Here is a 19,293-nt window from a genome sequence, read left to right as displayed (position 1 = left end):
CATGGTGCATAAATATTTGTCGGTTGGTATTTTTTGGCAACGATTTTGTAATCAGCGCTTGTCGGACGCTCACTCTTCCAAATTTTTGTTTTATGAGAAGGAAATTTGGTCGGGTCCGACATAAAAATTTGGCACGTGGCGTGGATATGGGGTGATGATAATGCACGCCAAGGGTGGAATATTGAATGGAAAAGGAGGGTGGCGATCATCGCCCCTATTTCAATTCAAGCTCATTATGCTTCACTCGTGCTAGTAGAATACATAAGCGTATGTCTGGCTACATTGATTTTGTCTAGGATAGGAACCCGTTTCGTAACCTATCATTTACAAACGCTTTTTTGTCAGCAACAGAGAAGAATAAGCCATTTCGAAGATTAAAGAAAATCACAGTTTTGCAAAATCAATTGGAGAGTTATTCTCAATTGGGCTCACGCCAAGCAGCGAGCGTTGCCGCGTCACATTTTATTTCTTACGGTCATACAGTATATGTTTTGGTAGTTTATTTTCGAAAATAATTTGTGGAGTGGGTTTATAGGTGGGAGCGTGGGCAGGAAAAACGGTGGTGGTTTACGAAATGTCGACGTTATCGTCGATGACAAACAGGGATTGGATAGGGTGGGCGATGTTTAGGGTCAAAGGTCGCAAAACAAGATCTGACCCATTTATTTCGACATAACGGGATGTTAGCATAGGCTTTCCAGATATCGGCTCTCATGTAATTGATTAAACAGAGAATACACCGAAAGTTGTGTTTGAGCAACATCGTAGCTATCGACCACACTACAGACTAACACGTCGACTGGGGCCGTCGCGGCGCTGATGACGTCACGACGTGCACGCTATAGTCACGTGTCATAACAGCTGATAATGAACAGTATACGCTTAGGTCGTCGTGTCACAATCAGCAATACGATCTTTGAATAAAGGCGAATCAGTGCCCCGCGAGGGGGCATGGAGGCAAAAATGTGTGTGGCGACGAAGGAAAAGTTTCTTGGCGCGTTTCGTATCTAGGAAATGGGAACGGTGTAATTATTCAAATCTAGAACTAGTCTAATCGAAAAGTAACCGGAACTAGAATCCTTTTGCTTATAATTTTAAATTTTCCCAATGAGGAAATTAGGTTACGAAACTGGCGCCACCTAACGGACAGTATCATTACACGAAATGACATGGCTGGCTGTTATTCTTGAAAACTAAATTTAAAGAACACAACTCATAGAATAAGTTATGATTTTATTATGGTAAGTTTTTTAAAAATTTAATCAATTATTTTCAAAATTATAACGTGCAAAAACTCTGTGAGAAAATATATTAGTACAATCCGATATGGTCTAGTGGCTAGGATACCTGGCTTTCACCCAGGAGGCTCGGGTTCGATTCCCGGTATCGGAATTTTTTTTTCATTCACTTTTAATTTTATTTATAATCCCGCACTCACAATCTGTGGTAATTCCCTATTTTATTGTAATCAGAACTGGACTGGCAACTTTCCGTATGTAATTTTTATTTTTTCATGTGAAATAAAATGTTGCGGCATTACACTAATGCGTCAATTTATTCTAATTTCTGCTAAGGACAAAGTAATACATAATGTGAATTCAGCACACTGACCACACGAAATTGCGAATACTCGAGGGGTTTGGTTTTTGATAAAATCTGTAACTTGCCAATGCTGAAACAGCGTTTAATTTAAAATTTTTAGATTAAAGATTGGTACCAACTGCTGTAAATTAAATTTATGTCAAAATTTAACATAAATTGAAATTAAAATTTCTCTTCTTGCAACAGTTTTATATTTAGATAAATGACGGTTTGTTTTTGTTGGGCTACAGTTTAACGACATTTGTTGTTTCTCAGTGAATGTTTTCACTTTCGTTTCCGTTATTGTGGAACATTCCCCTGGATTTAAATGTCACGATGTAATATCGATATTACGAATACATAAACTACAGCTACGTCAACCTCAATGGAATGACTAATTACCTTGAAATATTACAAATGAATAGAAAATGTGCTTTGTCTACATTAAAATAAATTACATCTTGGCGCCTTAAATACTAATATGTAATTAATAAGTAATGATACATTAAATAGAAAATTCAGAACTAACTAGATTATTGTTGAGAAAATGTGTATTGGAAAAGACAAGTCAGTTTTCAAGATGAAAGTAATAATAATAATCTGTGACTAGGAAGTTTTGCTGTTGCCTAGACGATTTTATCTAATCGTCACTTATCAGTAAAACTGATACATAAAAATTTAGTTATTTTATATGTTAAAGGTTTATCAAAAGATACTCGATAATTTTAAATTTTTTTAATAAAATAAAATTTTCTATTTTAAAAATGTGGTTAGCAGGAATATTTATATAGTAGAGCTACTTGTAACATCCGATATGGTCTAGTGGCTAGGATACCTGGCTCTCACCCAGGAGGCTCGGGTTCGATTCCCGGTATCGGAACTTTTTTTTATGTTACTTCCAATAATTTATACATATAATTTAATTAATATCTTTTTAAAATATTTTCATTTCACTATTTACGTGTGTTTCCATGATTTACATTAAAGTGCTCTCATTTAACAGATCTTTTTATTACCTTTCAGTTTATTTTCAAGATATGGAAGAGTTTTAGAACTCGAGTAAAAATTTTAAAATATCGAGTATCATAAAGACTAAATATGTTTAGATACTAAAATAGAGTTCTTGACTATCCGTCCACTAAAAAGATAAAAAGTAACGTTGGCAGTGTTAACTTTTAGTACTTTCTGTTTTATTGGGTTGCCAGCGTTGATCTAAATTTGACCGCCGCACTGACAGCAACCAACTTCACATGTCTGAAAGCTGCTGTGCTGTAATTATATTTAAATGCTTTAACTGGGTATTACTGCTTCTCATATAAAAAATACATCTAATTTCATGTTTACAAATGATCTCATTTGAGATTTATGTCACATCTTTGCAGATTTTCGTTCAAAATGCAACTTACACCGCACAAAGTATAGTAATGAGTTTTTACATATGTAATTGCTAATCTAGATCATTTTCTATTAATTGTAAATTCTCTAAAAATTAGAAGAATCAAATTTTTAAGATGGTACTGCCATACAAATTGCAGTCTTTCTCAGAAATTATAATTCAATTTGTTGGGTATTGTTAATTACTTCTTAAATAACTTCACCATAATTTAATTTTAACCAAGATGGTAACTTCATTACCTATCTATTATTTTACTCCACGTCGGGAAAACAGTTAACCTCACTTTTATATTATCCATTTATGTATCGTCAGAAATACTTGCAAGTTATGTAGATTGTGAGGTCAATAACAATAATAATTAAGTTGTCCCCTTATTTCCGAAATAGAGTATTTTAAATTCTATAATATTACTTGGTGTTTTTTTAATGTTATTTTTTACACGAAAAGCTGAAGAATAACTTTTTAATTAATACCACTCACGTAGGTATTACATAGAAAAAACTACAGAACAAATTAGTAACAATATTTAATTAAAAATAGTAACAAGTAACAATTGTAAAAAAACTAGAATTGAAAAGATACATATCTCTGCGCCATTGTTTAATTGTTCCAGTAATATTAATTGTACGTTCATTTCAGAAGTGTCTTCTGTAAACAGGCTTTTACAGCTGGTAGTGACGTCAGAGCGGCTACAACAAACCACCGAGTGCAAGCTCTTTATTTCCTGACACTCTCCACACCATTTGCAAACTAATCTACTTTATTACGTTATCGCTTTCACCCAGTTTTGCTTTGTCCCGGCGTACAACCGCGACCACATAAATCGACACAAAAGTCCAATCGTAACTCCCATCTCGGCCATTCCCGTGGACCTCTTTGATTCATAAATTAACACCAGAAAAGTGCACAAAAATGATTTATTCATCCAGAGCTAAACGAAGCCTGTAATAAGTGGCGTGCAATAAAACACAGTAACTAATGTCGGCTCTTGTATTGCAACTGACACTAACCATTGCGTGACACTGTTGCATAAATTCCGGGTGAAGTCCGGGCTTCCCATCATCGTAAACACTCTTCCCTCTGGTAAACAGAAAAACCAACACACAATGACCACTCGAAATGTCTGACTTGCAACCTCATTGGGAATCGTTTTCAGGTGGCGACAGGAAGAATGAAAATTGGAATCTGTCGTTCTCCTAGTGTTCACTGTTGGCCTGTATGTTTATTGACTCATAAGGCACGCGGTGAATGCCAAGAGCAGACTCTTTTCACCGCACCAAGAGGTGGTGATCAAAGTTCAGGAGAGCACACCTCATTACGCACCTCCCGTGAGACAAAGATCGAAGGGTCCAGTTATGAACGGAATGTGCGTAAAATATCGGCACCCTAAATGTGCACTGTGCAAATTTAGAGGGTGCTTATTGTGTCGGGGGAGTTCAATGGGGTGCATGTTTTATGCGTCGCCCTGCTGTGGCTTAGGGTGCTTGATTAAAGATAGACGGCACTGCACTTGCAAAGGCATTACACTTTATTATTTTTCGCTAAGAAAACAAAGGTGTCTAAAAGCAGCCCCTCCCGGGGGTAAAAACTCCACGAAAAACACGAAACTTTCATAATCATAATTTTTTTCAGACGGATTGTGAAATGGATTTCGCTTCGGGACAAGAGGAATACGAAATGAAGAGAATTGAAAAGTTTCTTCACAGTTAGTAAACCTGACGTCGTTGCAAATTCCACAGTTTCAAATTAGGGACAGTAATTGCGTTATCTCTGGCTTAATGTATTTCATAATACAATCAAAACTGTTAACTGATAACTAATTGATGGATTATCCAACGAAAGTTAGTTTTCTCCATTACGATCCGCCTTTCAACGTCGCTGCTTCAGTTGATGCTTCACCTTTGCCGACACAAATTAGCTAATTTGAATTTAGATGAGATTTGACAGCGTGTGCAAGCTGGAGTGCAGGTGGCGCTGCACGCAAGAGTTTGGTTACGAGTTCATCTAACAAATGACTTAACACTTAACAGTTTTTTATTTTAATTGTTTCTCTCATCTCATCATTGATGCTTGACTGAAACATTTTAAATTCCTTTACTTTTTCAACAATGGTAAACCTGTCATTCTCTTAATTAACTCCTGTGCGAAGCCACAAAACATTAAGATGTTTCATAAATAATACGTAAAAGAAAAGAGTAACTTGTTAATAACTTCTGCTTGACGTTTGTTGCCTAATTCCCAGTGTCCTCGCTCTGCTTGATCTTGTTTCCGGCGTAGTTTCACCAGTTGTCAAACCAAAGATGTCAAATGTCACTCATTCAGCATTCAGCGAACAAGGAATGGTGGTGTGAATTATGTATTATGTGAAAAACAGTTCTTTTCAACAAGAATTTTTCTAGTTTGCTACTTTGATCTTTAATTTAAATCAAAGACTTAATTTATCCTAAAATGTTGTTCAAAGTGAGGTTATGTATCTGAAGGTAATGTCAAATCATACAACTAAAATAAAAAAGAAAGAAAACCACCGGCTGCTTGACCACAAAAATGTTTATTATTTAAATTAGGGATTTAATTTACATTGAATATTGTACAAAGTGAGGTTATGTACAATGGCAAAAAAAAACTAGCCATCATTTAAATGTCAGTGTCAAAAAAGCATTAATTGCACATTTGGATTTTGACGTAACACAAAACTGATGGCTAGTTTTTATTGCCGGACATTGTATTTAAAGGAAATGTCAGAGCATAGCAACTACTAGCAAAAGAAAGAGAAGACCATGTATGACCTGCTTGACCACAACATTTTTTGAAGACTCGGTGGTTGATTTTTATGACAAGCGCAAAATTAAGACAAATTTTATTTAACTGTCACTTTGCATATTTCGCTTTGATCACGTGATCGCTTTCATTCTGACTTTTGTCGTATTCTGATTGACCGTGTACATCCACAGCCTTCTAAACTCCTCCAAAACACCGTCAATTGTGTCATCAGGTCCGCCTTAATGAATGAATTTTTAATCTGTGAAATAGCGTATCTGGTCTTTGCAGTGAGTCACGCGACATGTCACCATCCCCACTCCATTACCTTTCCATCGTGGAAACTGTTGCGAAGACGACGTCGCTTGGATCTGGTGTGCGCTACCCTTTACCTTGGATCGATTGTCTAAAAATGTACGATCTGGAATTAGAAATTTGATGTTTGATCCATTTCGCATAGATGTACTCGAGCCCCCTGCAACGGGGGTGTTCTAAACGAGTACAGTTAGCCGAAGCATGACGGCAGTCGACAATCCCCTGCGGGGGCAACTTGAAGGGTCCTTAGCTGCCGTCATCCAGACAGACGCGCGGCCTTGATGCTGACATTGCCGTCACCAACAGACTTGCGAACCCTTCATCCATTCACGACCCCGACAAATAAGGCATATATTAGATTTGGTTGTGTAATTTGATGGGGTGCAGCGACTCGGTCCTAGAACCGAAGACACAAAGCGTCTTCGGAGCTTTTATCTTGCAGGATTGTCAGTTTGCACCCGGAATTGGATTATTGAGTCCCCTAGACTTAGCTTTTTAAATGGTGGTGATGGAAGGGATTAAAACCGAAATTGTCGCGACCCCATCCCCGAGGACCTTGCGTGAATCATCTCGCTTTTAATTTGCAACGAGTGCGATTGTATTTGGGGCAGGCGAAATCGTTTCTCAAAGTTTTCTGGATCAAGACCATTAAAAATATTAATGAAGCTTTCTGGGTGCTCTAGTCAGATAAGTCTGAAACTACGCTTTTCATTTTTGTTAATACGAAAGTATGGAGGGTTTATAGCTAACAACCCAATTTCGCAAAGCATTTATTTTTTATGTAGGTACTTGCTGTAAAATTGTAGGAAAATGAAACAAAAAAAACAGACGAAATTGAAATGTTTATTGGTCCTTTCCAACATGTCACGTCTTGAATTATTTTACGCAAAAAACCTTAGACTCTACTTTTGTATCGAGAAAATGTATCACTTTTAGATGCACTTCGTAAGTCATACTTATGGTAATTTATGGTTTTTATTTGTTGTCATAAAAGTGTGCAAATTTTTAAACTTTCGTTTTATGTGCAATAAAAGTTTCTCATAAACTTGGACCAGTACGGTATAAAGAGGTTTTACTTGCTACCATGTAATATAATTTTCATAACATTTTTATACAGAATTTGTAGAGGACGTAATAACCTCAATAAGTTTAAATTGAAATTAGTCAGATGTGAGGATATCAAAAAGATGTCAGCATCAGCCACAAGTTTTCATTAAAGTTTGTTTTCATATTAACAGGACATTAGTTTCAGAAAATGAACAAATGGAAAGCTAATGGAAAAAGTTTTCCATTAAAATGAAAATTGTGTTTACATTTTCCAGTCTGAACGCTACTCTTCATGTTTAAAAGTTTTCGAAAAAATATAAAATGGGGATCAGCAAAATAGCATGAACCTACTTGCTTTTGAAAACGTATCAGGTGGATTGTGAACGCACCACTCGTCAGTCTGCAGAGTAAAAATATAAATAACGCAAAAAGTGAGGTTAGATTTAAACAGCTGATCCATGATCTGTAATCCGTTGTGCGTTTACAACTCTTCAACGCCTACTTTGACTTTTCTTCTGTTACTTATTTACTATTTTGATTAAAGCTACTAATAATGAACAGCTTATTAAATAACAATAGGTATATTGACGATAATTGAATCATGATATTTATACAATGTATATTTTTCAATGACACGGTATTGTGACTGGATGTATTAATTAAATCAATAAATATCCACGAGATCTCTTTTAATCTCTTAATCGTAATTTATTACCTTCGATTTCAAAACCAATCAGTTAAATCAATTTTTAAATTAAACTTAAAGTTTAATTCTCTATTTATGATTATTTCTTTATCTGCCTCGCTCCACTACATTGTCTTATCAATTCCCCCATCTTCCTTAAATCTGATCTCCTAATTGGCCATTTCTCTCTTTTGGTGCTTGTTTCGCCATTAATGAGGTCGTTGTAGCTATCAAGTTCTGCAGTTTGTCAAGATAACCACAACAAAGGAGTCCAAAATTTAGAACAAGCCTTTGCAGTCAGTCGTCTCACAGCGCAAATCCGATCAAAGACACGACCAGTTTTTGGTAATTAACGTCAATCAAGCAGAGACTTCAAAGAGGGGTTTTGGTGATGGTAGACGGTCACGATCTCCCTTCTTCACGGTTTTATGTACATCGAAGACCCTAGGGAAAATAAAAGAAAACAGTAAATTTATTTTATTTATAATCTGACAAATTGTGCAGAATGGCCTTTATTGATTGTTAGACAATGAGCGTGTTTTTCGAGGCGATCATCATAAAACTCCCTCGAGGATAATTTGGAGACAAAGTCGAGACGACATGCAATAAAATGCAACCGAGATAAACAGGAAGCTACAGTGTTGAAAAAAAAAAGAGCTACATGGGTTTTATTTAAGATTTTTTTATTTTATTATTTAAAAAGTGGAAAATAATGGGATGAGTTCTAAAACGAGCTACTTAAGGCAAGTAAATAAAAATAAATAAAACAAAAGAAAATTGCAATATTTATTATTTTTTTTATAAAAATGTACCTAGTATGAAAATATTGCAAACATTTCCTAGATTAAGATAAATATTGTTATTGTTAACTAAAACTCTTTACAAGATTCACCATTGACAATACCAAATATTATAAAAGAGAAAGAAATATTTAATATTAATTTTTTTAATTTTTATTAATTTTTTTTATAAAAATGTACCTAGTATGAAAATATTGCAAACATTTCCTAGATTAAGATAAATATTGTTATTGTTAACTAAAACTCTTTACAAGATTTACCATTGACAATACCAAATATTATAAAAGAGAAAGAAATATTTTTTAGATCATTCTATGCAAGTTGGGACAGTTTTAAATTAGAAAAAGAAAAAATGAGGCAGCCAAGATCGTCACTATTCTTTTATCTTACTTCATTTCTTTTATATTCTTTTTCCTGCTAATTTTAAAAATAAACTGATCCATTCTAACAATGTGATGAAACAGATTTTTAAATGAATTAATTTTTAGCAGTTGCCGATATTGTATAAGTGAATATTATTAATATGATTATTGATTTTTTTTAAAAGAGGTATCATATCAAGCTATTAGTGTCATCCATTAGTATAATTGCTTTGACATTCACATTTTATTAATCACAAAAATTAACTTAAACGCCAAGTGCACTTTATACCGAAAAAAAAAAATGAAAATCTGCGATGTGATTGTGATTTTTTTTCCAAAACTACCAAATGAAAGACTTTTCCGATTTAATTTATAAAAGAAAACATATCTATCTTTAATGAACATTAGTTGGGCATAATTATTTACATTAGAGTACGGTACAGCGCGAAAATTAGGTTTCAGGCTCGAGACGAAGCCGAGTGCCTCATTAGTTGGAGCGCTGTAAAATACTTACCGTATGACATTTCTATTGGAGTTTTCGGCTGGCACCTACTTAGATTGAAAGGTAAAGGTGTGTTTTACAGCTAGGGAAGCCGAAAATAATATTTTTTTTTACAGTTACGTGCATAGAAAAATTAAATGAAAATCGATGGGTTGATAACAATGTTGCAATGCATCAAAAATTAATTAATAAAGTTTATTTTGTATCTTAATATTTATAAAATTGAAATTTTTTATTTTGATTTTATTAGTTTGTTGTTTATAATTTGATCAGAATATATTTTTGATGAACTTGTATGAACAAGAGTTTTAAAATTATTTTGTGATAATATAAGACTTGACCGTTGCTGGCAAAAATGATAAAAAAAAACAATAACCGAAGCACGGACCAATTTTTGTCAGGCACTGATGAAATTTTTTCCTCTTATTTGTCAAAAAATCACGATGTACGTGCAAGGAAATCCGAACGAAAGAAGGAAAAAATATTTCTTTGCCTTGACAGATTTCGTCGTTATTTCGCTGCGAACGAGTCTCTTTACATTTTTGAGAAGCTTATTTCCATCATTATCGAATTATTATCGTCAACGTTTGGTTAATATTTTTGTGAAAAGGACGAAAAATTGCCATCTCCACGGAAATGAATGAAGGATCTGTGGGACGCGCCCTGCCGGAAGAGGTCCTGCGACCGTATACGAAAATAGGTCCAGCCCAGCCCAATATGAGGCGAACGAAAGCTCTGGGAAACGGGCACACGTTCCCTGGGAAATGATGAAAGGCTCAGCAGCAGGACTGTTTATCGATCCTGTTTCCATGGGAACGGGGGTTCTCTCTCGCAGATTTCATCTGGCAAGCGACGGACGGCCGGCTGATGGACCCAACTCGCTCTTGCGAATAATGGATACTTTGGCTATATGTGTGTGTATTATTTAACTGTGATACGCGCCTGCATCGCAGGCTAAAAGCTCCTGCATTGAAATGTGAAAGGAAATTGAATTTTATTTGACGCTTTCGGATGCATCCATTTGTAATTTTCGATCTAGTCAACCGCGAATAACCTTAAAAAATATACCTGTGGAGCTTTTTTTAACGCCGACTAAATTGAATTTTAAAAAATCATGCGTTGCCATTTGCCGATGCCATCGAAACGTTTAAATATTTTAGTTTAATCATGACGGAGAGCGACACGAACAAAAATAATAAAATTACGTCATTTTTACACGATCAAAATGGAAAATTCTCTTATTTCAAGATTCCCCAGAACCAAAAGTTCCTTTTTTTTTATTTCAATGTTCAGTGGATATTATTAAGTTAAAAATGATACTGTAGGAGTAAAAGTTGAAAATTCACTGACTACAAACATTTACTGGTAAATTTATAAAATAACCAAAATTTTTAGGAAAAGTGAAGAATAAAAATGATCAAAGTTGCTATTATTACCATATTAATTCAAGTGTATGTATATTATAAACATTTACAAAAAAAATGGCATTTGATTAAAATAAAACAACAGAAAAAATCTTCTTGTACATATTATATTTTCAAATATAATATGAAATATGTTCAAGAATATTTAACAAACAAAACTAAACTAAAGAAAACAAAATATTGATTACGTCTATTTTGGTATTTTTAACAAGATTTTTCGTTTCATTCATTTTAAAATTGTACCTATTTATTTTGTGTCAAAAAAAATTGGAAAATTTATTTTGATTCCAAAATTCACAAATTTACCGACTAGCTTTATCTCTCCATTTTCAACAGTTTCAAATAACCATAAAATAAATATAATTAGTTAATTAGCAATTATCTCATGAAACTCCGGAATGAGCGTCATGCTCTCGTTGCTATAAAAGCGCGCATTTAAGCTGGAAACTTCGTTATTTTCACCAATTTCCCATACTTTTTTCTTATTTAATTATCCTAATGTGAGTACGCTCGCTCTAGTAGCATATTAAATAAAGATTATAGCCAACGAAACAAAAATACTTTTGTCTAAGTAAATTAGACACTAAAAATGTATCATTATAGGCCTCCTTCGCATAATGACTATATCACAAGAGACCGTTTAACAGTGTTGATCGTCTTAGTTGGCAGACGAAGCAGAAAAAAATCTCTAAAGCTAGTTGTCTTTTAATCAATTAAGATACCCTCCGTATTTCTTTTACAGGCAGGGCTGATTCAAGAGGATGAAAATAATTACTCCGTCTACCAAGAAGAACCTATTAAAAAAAAAATTAAAATCGGAAAATAAATAGTGAGATCATAAATAATGACTACCAGAGGGTTTCTTTCACATACCAGGCTGTCCTTATGAGAAAGTTGTTTAATTAGGTAGTCATCAAAAAAATCATATCAGATCTTAACTTTTTCGTTTTTAGGAAAGAACCTACATAAAAAGATCTTATAGGAAAGCAAAATAAATCCTTCGTTGTGAAAGCAAAATAAATCGTTCGTTGTTGAATAGAGACAAAAAAAAGAAAAAAAAAGAAGTGTTAAGAGTAGTACACAAAATGTTACTGAACTATCCAAAATTAGCCACTTGAAAAAATCCTAAAAAGAAGCTTAAAAAACTCAAATTCCTTGAATGAAATGGAATTTAGGTAAAACATCGAATTTTGACACTTGTGAATAAACCAGACAATTTATACTAATGGAGGTAAAGTCAATCTAAGTGCCGCGAGGTACCAAATGTTGCCAAAAATCAAAATTACGTTATCAGAAAGAATAGGAAAAATACGAATGAATGAAAACCAGTGAGCGAAAGACGTGAGCCAAAAAACAATGAGCGAAAGTGAAGTGAACGCAAGAGAAACCTTCACCCACTGGTAACTATGGATGCAGACTCACTTTCTATGGAGGTATCGAACAAAATAATTAACATCCCAGATGAGTAGATGTTTTGAAAACGTGTTTTATAGAATTTCAATTTTTTAAATTTTGATTAAAGACCTTGTATTTGATGTAAATTTTTAAAGAAAGGTATAGGAATTGTTTTCCTCAATTGAAAACGTAATTTGTTGTCTACTTGACTCCTTATTCGGTGTCAGTAAAATATGGTCGAAGTCTTTTAAGGAAGATATAGAAAAATGGTAGACACTCTGGAGAAAAAAAGTCATTACTGTTGGAGGAACATTCTGAAATAACTTTTCCATTTCGCGAGTTCGAATTTTAACAACTAAATAACGACCCTGTCTGTCATACGAGCTTCGGATATACCCACTTCGAAAACTTATTGGAACTTTTTGGTGTGTTCTGTCGCTTCTGCACCGGAATGCGAATATTCGTGCATTCTGGAGACCCTCGACGTCGACAGTGGACGTGTAAACGTTGTCGTTGTGGGAATCGGAAATGAAGGAGTTGACGAGTGACACAAACGGCACATTCGCCTGCACCGGAGCCGACCGTCGAGCTTGACAGATGATATTTGAATAAATTACTCCAGAGCTATAATAACTTCTGACAGATTCTCAAATTGTTTTACCAATGCCATCACAATGTAACTCAAATTCGAACATTAACATATATCGGTGTAGGCGTGTTTGCTTGTTTTTTGGTAATTTCCTCAAGACGAGGGAAAATGTTTGCTGTAAACGATTCCGACTGGGACGTTGTGCGAAAAGCACAAAAGCGGAAATCTGCAAAAAGCGTCCTTGAACTTACTAACCCCGGAAATCCTATCATTTTATGAAACCCTATCCAGTTTATTGTCGAGTCGTACTGTCATATCCTTGCTTATCGTTGCAAGGGTTGAATCCTTGCCCACTTCTATTCTGTTAACGGCGTCTGCAAGCCGATTTGATTTTCTTCTGGTGTCGACCTTCATCATGGGTTCACAATCAGCGAAAATGACACTTTAAGAGGACGTCACAGTCTAACGACAGAAAACTTCAAGACCACTTGGGACTCGAGCTTCGCTCTACTCGTCACTCCACGTCAACACTAAAATCACACTTTTTCTGAGTGCACTATAAAAAATATCAACGCAAAATTTCACCAGTGCGTGCTCAGGTTATTTTGCGTGTCTCTGTACTTAATTAAAAAGTGAAGCGTGAATTGTGTCGCTGTTTTAAGCATCTACAATTTGGCAAATTTGATTTCTCACCTACACACAAGGGGGTGTAGTCCATGTTTCGCAGTTGATTACAAATAAAAGAATATTAAAAAAGTTTTTATAAAGTTTGTCCGCTGTCTCTCCCCGAGGAGTTGCAACCCCAGAAAGATATTACGGAGGCTGTATCTTTACAAAAGAACTTCCAAATAGATCGGCAAGGAATTTCTTTTCAAATTTTCCTTCACAAAAGCTGGATGAAACTAATAATATTAAATAATTGCAGTATAAAATTGTCGCAAACGTATTCATAATTTCATTTTAAAACAATACGATATTTAAAATAGCCACGTTAACTTTGGAAATGTATTGTGGGTTGCATTTTCAATTCCGTCGGGCTCGTAAAATAGAATACATTTATTAAAACTTATTCTTCTCCTGTTAAAATCAATTATCAGGAATTTTTAGATTACTTAACAAAAATTTCATATTTTAACTTCGTCCAATAACGCTAAACAAGAACTAGGTGTTTTTGAATATTTTCTGATTTTTTTTCTTCATACTCGGAATTCAAAATTCAATAGGTTTTTAATTACAAAGGTGATAAAATAATTTGAAAAAAAAATCATTTTGCTTAGTACATAAATCATACTAAAAATTTGCAGGATAGAAGCTGCGCAGCTTTGAGTTCAAAACATTTTTTAGCACCCTTAATGAAAACGGTAATTTTACCTACACAGAAGCGTACGAAAAGTAACTCTTTTTCGGACGTACTTTTTTAGTAACTTAACAACGAAACCGACAAAACCCAGCAAACCGACTGAAAACAAATGAATATGAAAAAGTGTTGTACCGTTTCTTTCTGGTACTTATTTGGTGCATAATAACAAAATGAACGTTCATATAATCGATAGCAACAGCGAAAGTGATGAAGAAATGTCTAATATAACAGCGAAAGTGATGGATAAATGTGTAATAGGCCGCCGGATATCGCAGATCATAATCGCAATAATTGTCCTGTCACCCTAAATTATGTAAATAAGTAATTGTCTTGCAAATAGTAAATTTTTCGTTTTGATATGTATGTATTAATAAATTTATTTATTTGAAAAAAGTTGCCTAAAAAGTTTAATGTGCACCTCTGCCAAAAATCGCCTATTGTCCTCGTCTGTTTTCAAGCCTCGGCTGCTCCTCGGCTAGAAAAAGATGCACTTTTTGGCCTTAATACACAAATAACAATTTTTTTCTGAAATTGTGCCAGTTGACGATTGTGAATACGTCGTATACATATCTACCTCGTATTTGCAACAAGAGCTCAACTATTCTTCGCTTCCCAGCTTTCCGGCCGTCCCACCAACTTTGCCTAACAATAGAACCCTTGAATACTCGTAATTTATGGTTGCAGTAGTTCACAGTTTTACATTTTACAAACTGGCTCACCACTTTACTGCGGCCTGTGAAATTTTCCTCATTAATTAGCAACATTTTCAATTTCGAAATTACGAAAGCACAACTCTGCTTCGAATTTTCCCTTTGATTTAAAATCTTTTCTAATTAACTTTGCACCAGACAGATATTTTTTCTGTTCCAAACGTAACATCACAAAGTGGCTCGAATTAGGTAACGCCTTTTCACTTTTGGGAATGACATCATCTGTGTGCTTTGTGGAACAGTTTCTTTGAAATCATACTTCAAAGAATAATTGGTAATCGTATGTACAAAAGAGCCTTTCAGAATCCTGCACGTCTGCAGCCGACATAATTATTTAAATCACATTGAAATTACTTTTGCCCTGTTTGCTCAAAATATAAAATAAACCGATCCCTTGTTTTTTTTTTTAATTTGAAAGAGAAAAAAAAACAGTGTTTACTTTTTGCAGAAAACATTCATTTTCAGCAAAAATGAACGTTTTATGGCAAAATAAACAACAGTGAGCGCTTTATTAGCCGCATAAATTTAATATAATATGTTAAATATCTAACGTTATTCTCTGTGGGGTGTCGTATCGTCATCCTCTACTTAATCCAAATTCCTTTATATCTGCGAAGTGTAATCAACAAACAGCGAATTCGGCGGCGTCTGGGTCACAACCCTCTAAATTATTTAAATGGTGAGGAAGAGAACTGGGAGCAGAGCTGACCCCTGAACTGTTCCCGCGAAGTAAACAAACGAGGATTTTGTCGCAAAAAGCACTACACCCTCGATTTGAAAAACCATATTCTGTATGACACGCACTTAGAGATTGATAATGAAGTATTTTCAGCCCGCATGTGAAAAGAATCGGAAAAAGAACCATTTTCCAAGCGAGTCGGATATCGACCCGCATTCCTGCGGCAAATTTTGTGAAAAAGCTCGCCGATTTAAAAATGCACATCCAGATCGTGAAATCGCAGGAGTGCAGACGCCATGTGTGCCAGTTGAGGACAAAAGGGGTGGTGTGGGCTTAAAATTTTATTAAGAGAGGGTGGAAAAGCGCTCTAGGCAAACGTAGATTTTTAATTACGTTCTTAATTAAAGAGAAAAATTAATGGAACAGAAAACACAACAAAGTCGCGTTATTCGCGCAAAATAGACGTTTCGTCGGTTTGTAAACTCGGAACGAAACGAGCTCGAGATATTTAGCCTGGATCCATTTTCGCATAGAATATTCATGGTATCTGCAGCGCAAGCATACAACATAACCTAGAAATTCGTCGCGTTCATCCCCCATTATACGTTTATGGTAGTGGCTTTACGGCCCCCGCTCCGCCATTGGCCGAATTAAAAATGTTGATCTTTGTAGCTCGCGATTGACAATCTTACACCCGATCCGGGTCCAGGAGTGATTAAACATCTGCGAAGAAGAAGATGAGGGACCGATTGAATCCGGCCGAACAAAAACACGAGACAATGGAAATGATAAATGTTATCGGAGGGCGAGCAAAAACGTCAAAGAGCGGGAGCACCACTGTGTTTTTGTGCTTCCGGGCGAAAATCTTCGGTTTTAATCGGGTCCGGATTATGGAAATTTTTCGACATGTGTGTGGTGGGTTTTTGCGGCAGATAAATGCGGGGAATTAAAACGAGAGGTTTTTATTGTCGTAACAATTAGAAGAGAGCCGCGATGAGTATGAATGTGAAATTTGAGCTTTAAAGCAAGAGTAATGAGTGTTTTTATTCTTACGTCTGCAACTCATTCGTCTCAGTTAGCTGCGGCATTTGTTATATGGAAATTTATATAAGACCGTCACATTTTCTTGAATTATATGTGTAGCTCAGTTTGGACGTGAAGAGCAATAAATTTCGCTATTTCAACTGGGAGAAATGTTTGTTTTTATGAGGAGAATGGAGTTGACGAAAGAATATCGAGCAAAAGGACGAAAAGAAGTTTGGGGGACATTCTGGTAACCTGAATAAGAAGTTTTTCTGGAAGAGAGGAAATGTAAATGACGGATCATTTTTATGCGGTGCAGTCGTGTGTGCATAATCTCCCTAAAAGCGCCAATTTTTCACCGTCAAAATGCACTGAGCCACACCAAATATTAATTAGATTTTGTACGAGAGAATTTTTCTTCTGTGATCGAGATGGTACAACATGTTATTAAATTTACATCAATTTGGAATGAACAAACAATTCGAATCTTTGGAATTCTTGCGCAAAATTGTATTAAATTGTTTTTAGCTATCTCCAAAGACGGATCTTCCTTCGTTAATTCCGGCGAACAAACCAATTAATTTTAGATTTTCTTTTCGGAGGCAAACAATTAAATTCCGATTTGTGCTCGATCGCACATGCACCGTATCTTCTAAAAAAATTTAAAGTTACCTAATTGTATTTTCTAAGTTTAGCTCGTGTTTGGTAATAGGATAGTCTGTAATTTTGCACTTCTCCTTGTCCTTGTCCTTTCGAAGGCCTTTTGTCTGTTGCGAAGAAAACTTTCTCATAATTATACCTTTTCCAATCCAATTTCTGTGATTGGCTGATTACCAGTTTCAACTTTGGTTGTTGAATTGTATCGTTGTATCAATTTTGACCTAATGTTGACACCTACAATCCATTCGTAGTTACGTAGTTGTTATTTAATACTATTTTTTATGTTGCTCTTTTCTACTCTACACGTTCTTATTCAAGTTTTAGTTTCTCGTACGGATCCGAATTTAATTCCCAATTACCCCAACTCCCTAATTTATGTAAAATATGGGTTTAATAAGCGAATGTATACCTTTGTTAATTTTCGGTGAAATTGTTCCAGCTGCAATAAATGGCAACAGCAAGAAAAGATTAAATTAGCCAATATTACCTACATTAATGGAACAATTTCATATGGTTTGTTGTTAGTCCTAGCCCTATAGTCCTCAGTTTTTAGTTGCACAGGAAATATTCGGCAAATTAATATTTCACCAAAAGAGTTAGGTAAGCCAAAAAGATTATAAAAGTGCCATTACAAACTAGCAGTTTTCAACATTATTGCAACTCTTTTTAATTTCTCATTTTCCACTAGGTACATATGGATCTCTTTTTAAACTTTCTCCTAGTACCTCTCCCTTTATCTAAAACTCGATTTTAAATGTAGGTATGCTTCAGATTCAGATTTGTTCTTGGAACATGTACATACTTACTTACTTACTTAACTACATATTTGGTTTCATTCATTTATTGGTTTTTCGCAACTGCAAAATTTCTTCCACTATTTCTTTTTCTGTTTTATTCCATTTTTCTTGGTTGCAAGATCGGCAAGCTGTTTGTTTTTTCGTAGTTGTGGTCTGACAAATCTTACTGATCTGCACGAGTGATAATGAGCCCTATGGAATTGAAAATGCAACCCACAATACATCTCCAAAGTTATCTTTATTTTTTTATTTAAAAAACATAAAACATATCGCGCGTTCAAATGAAATCTTGGGCTGGGAAGGCGTTGAAAACCGTCAATTGTTGGGCTTTTTTAAAGCTTAAATTAATTGGAGCATGTTGACAGCTAACCTAAAATTTAGAATCAAAATAATCTTTCTTCTTTTTTCTTTCTTTGCAATGTTTTACAATAAAAATAGAATAACTAACGATTCCTATTCTCGAAGCAAATATCTAAGGACACCCTTGCTGAAAACAATTATGTGCCGATCAAACATAAACAAATGTCATTCGTGTCTAAGGGCGGGAAATTCAAACTTTACACTGTTCTAAACGGTTTACTTTTTCCAACGCCTACTCAGCCCAGGATTTCAGTTGAACCGTGGAGGGAGAAAAGACTGGAGATGGCACTAATTCAAATAAGTGTACCGGCCCGCGAAAACTACAGAGTCATAAAAGGTTTCTGAATATAGACGCTAGGCCAATAGCTTCCTTCGCGTTCCTTCCAGACGCATTGTGCTTCTTTATCTAGCGCATTGTGGACTGGGTCATAAAAGGTTGTTGCACGTGCTTTTACAGGGTTCAGATTTTTAACATGGGAAGCATAGGAAATGCCATCTCCAGTCTTTTCTCCCTCCACGAGTTGAACGCACGATAGTTAGCTATGAAGTTTCGTAAATTTTGACATTAACGTCATTCGCTTGGTCAAATGAAATTGTGAAAAAATTAAGAGTTTTTGGGAAAATGTGTATTGTCTGCATAAACGCGCACCGGCATTCGCCAAAAAATCAGGATCATGTCTATTTTCTCATCCATAGAATACATTTTTAACTTTTTCGTAAATGTCAGTTGTGACAAATAAAATCATAGGAACTAAAGCTTTCATGGATTCATAATTTCCTTTTAAAATAATACGATATTTAAAATTAAAATAGCCATATTCACTTTGGAAATGTATTGCGGGTTGCATTTT

The 19,293-nt window shown here is 35.0% G+C and overlaps 2 non-coding genes across 2 annotated transcripts; both read left to right on the top strand.

The window, feature by feature from the left end:
* Positions 1-1,320: 1,320 nt before the first annotated feature.
* Positions 1,321-1,392, top strand: TRNAE-UUC (transfer RNA glutamic acid (anticodon UUC)). Its single transcript has one exon. It is a non-coding gene; the product is annotated as a tRNA-Glu (tRNA).
* A 997-nt stretch (positions 1,393-2,389) lies between these two features.
* Positions 2,390-2,461, top strand: TRNAE-CUC (transfer RNA glutamic acid (anticodon CUC)). Its single transcript has one exon. It is a non-coding gene; the product is annotated as a tRNA-Glu (tRNA).
* The last annotated feature ends 16,832 nt before the right edge of the window (positions 2,462-19,293 follow it).

This window comes from Tenebrio molitor, chromosome 5, assembly GCF_963966145.1.
Source record: "Tenebrio molitor chromosome 5, icTenMoli1.1, whole genome shotgun sequence".
NCBI lineage: Eukaryota > Metazoa > Arthropoda > Insecta > Coleoptera > Tenebrionidae > Tenebrio > Tenebrio molitor.
The sequence above is the reverse complement of the archived record's forward strand: the minus strand, read 5'-3'. Positions and strand labels throughout refer to the sequence as shown.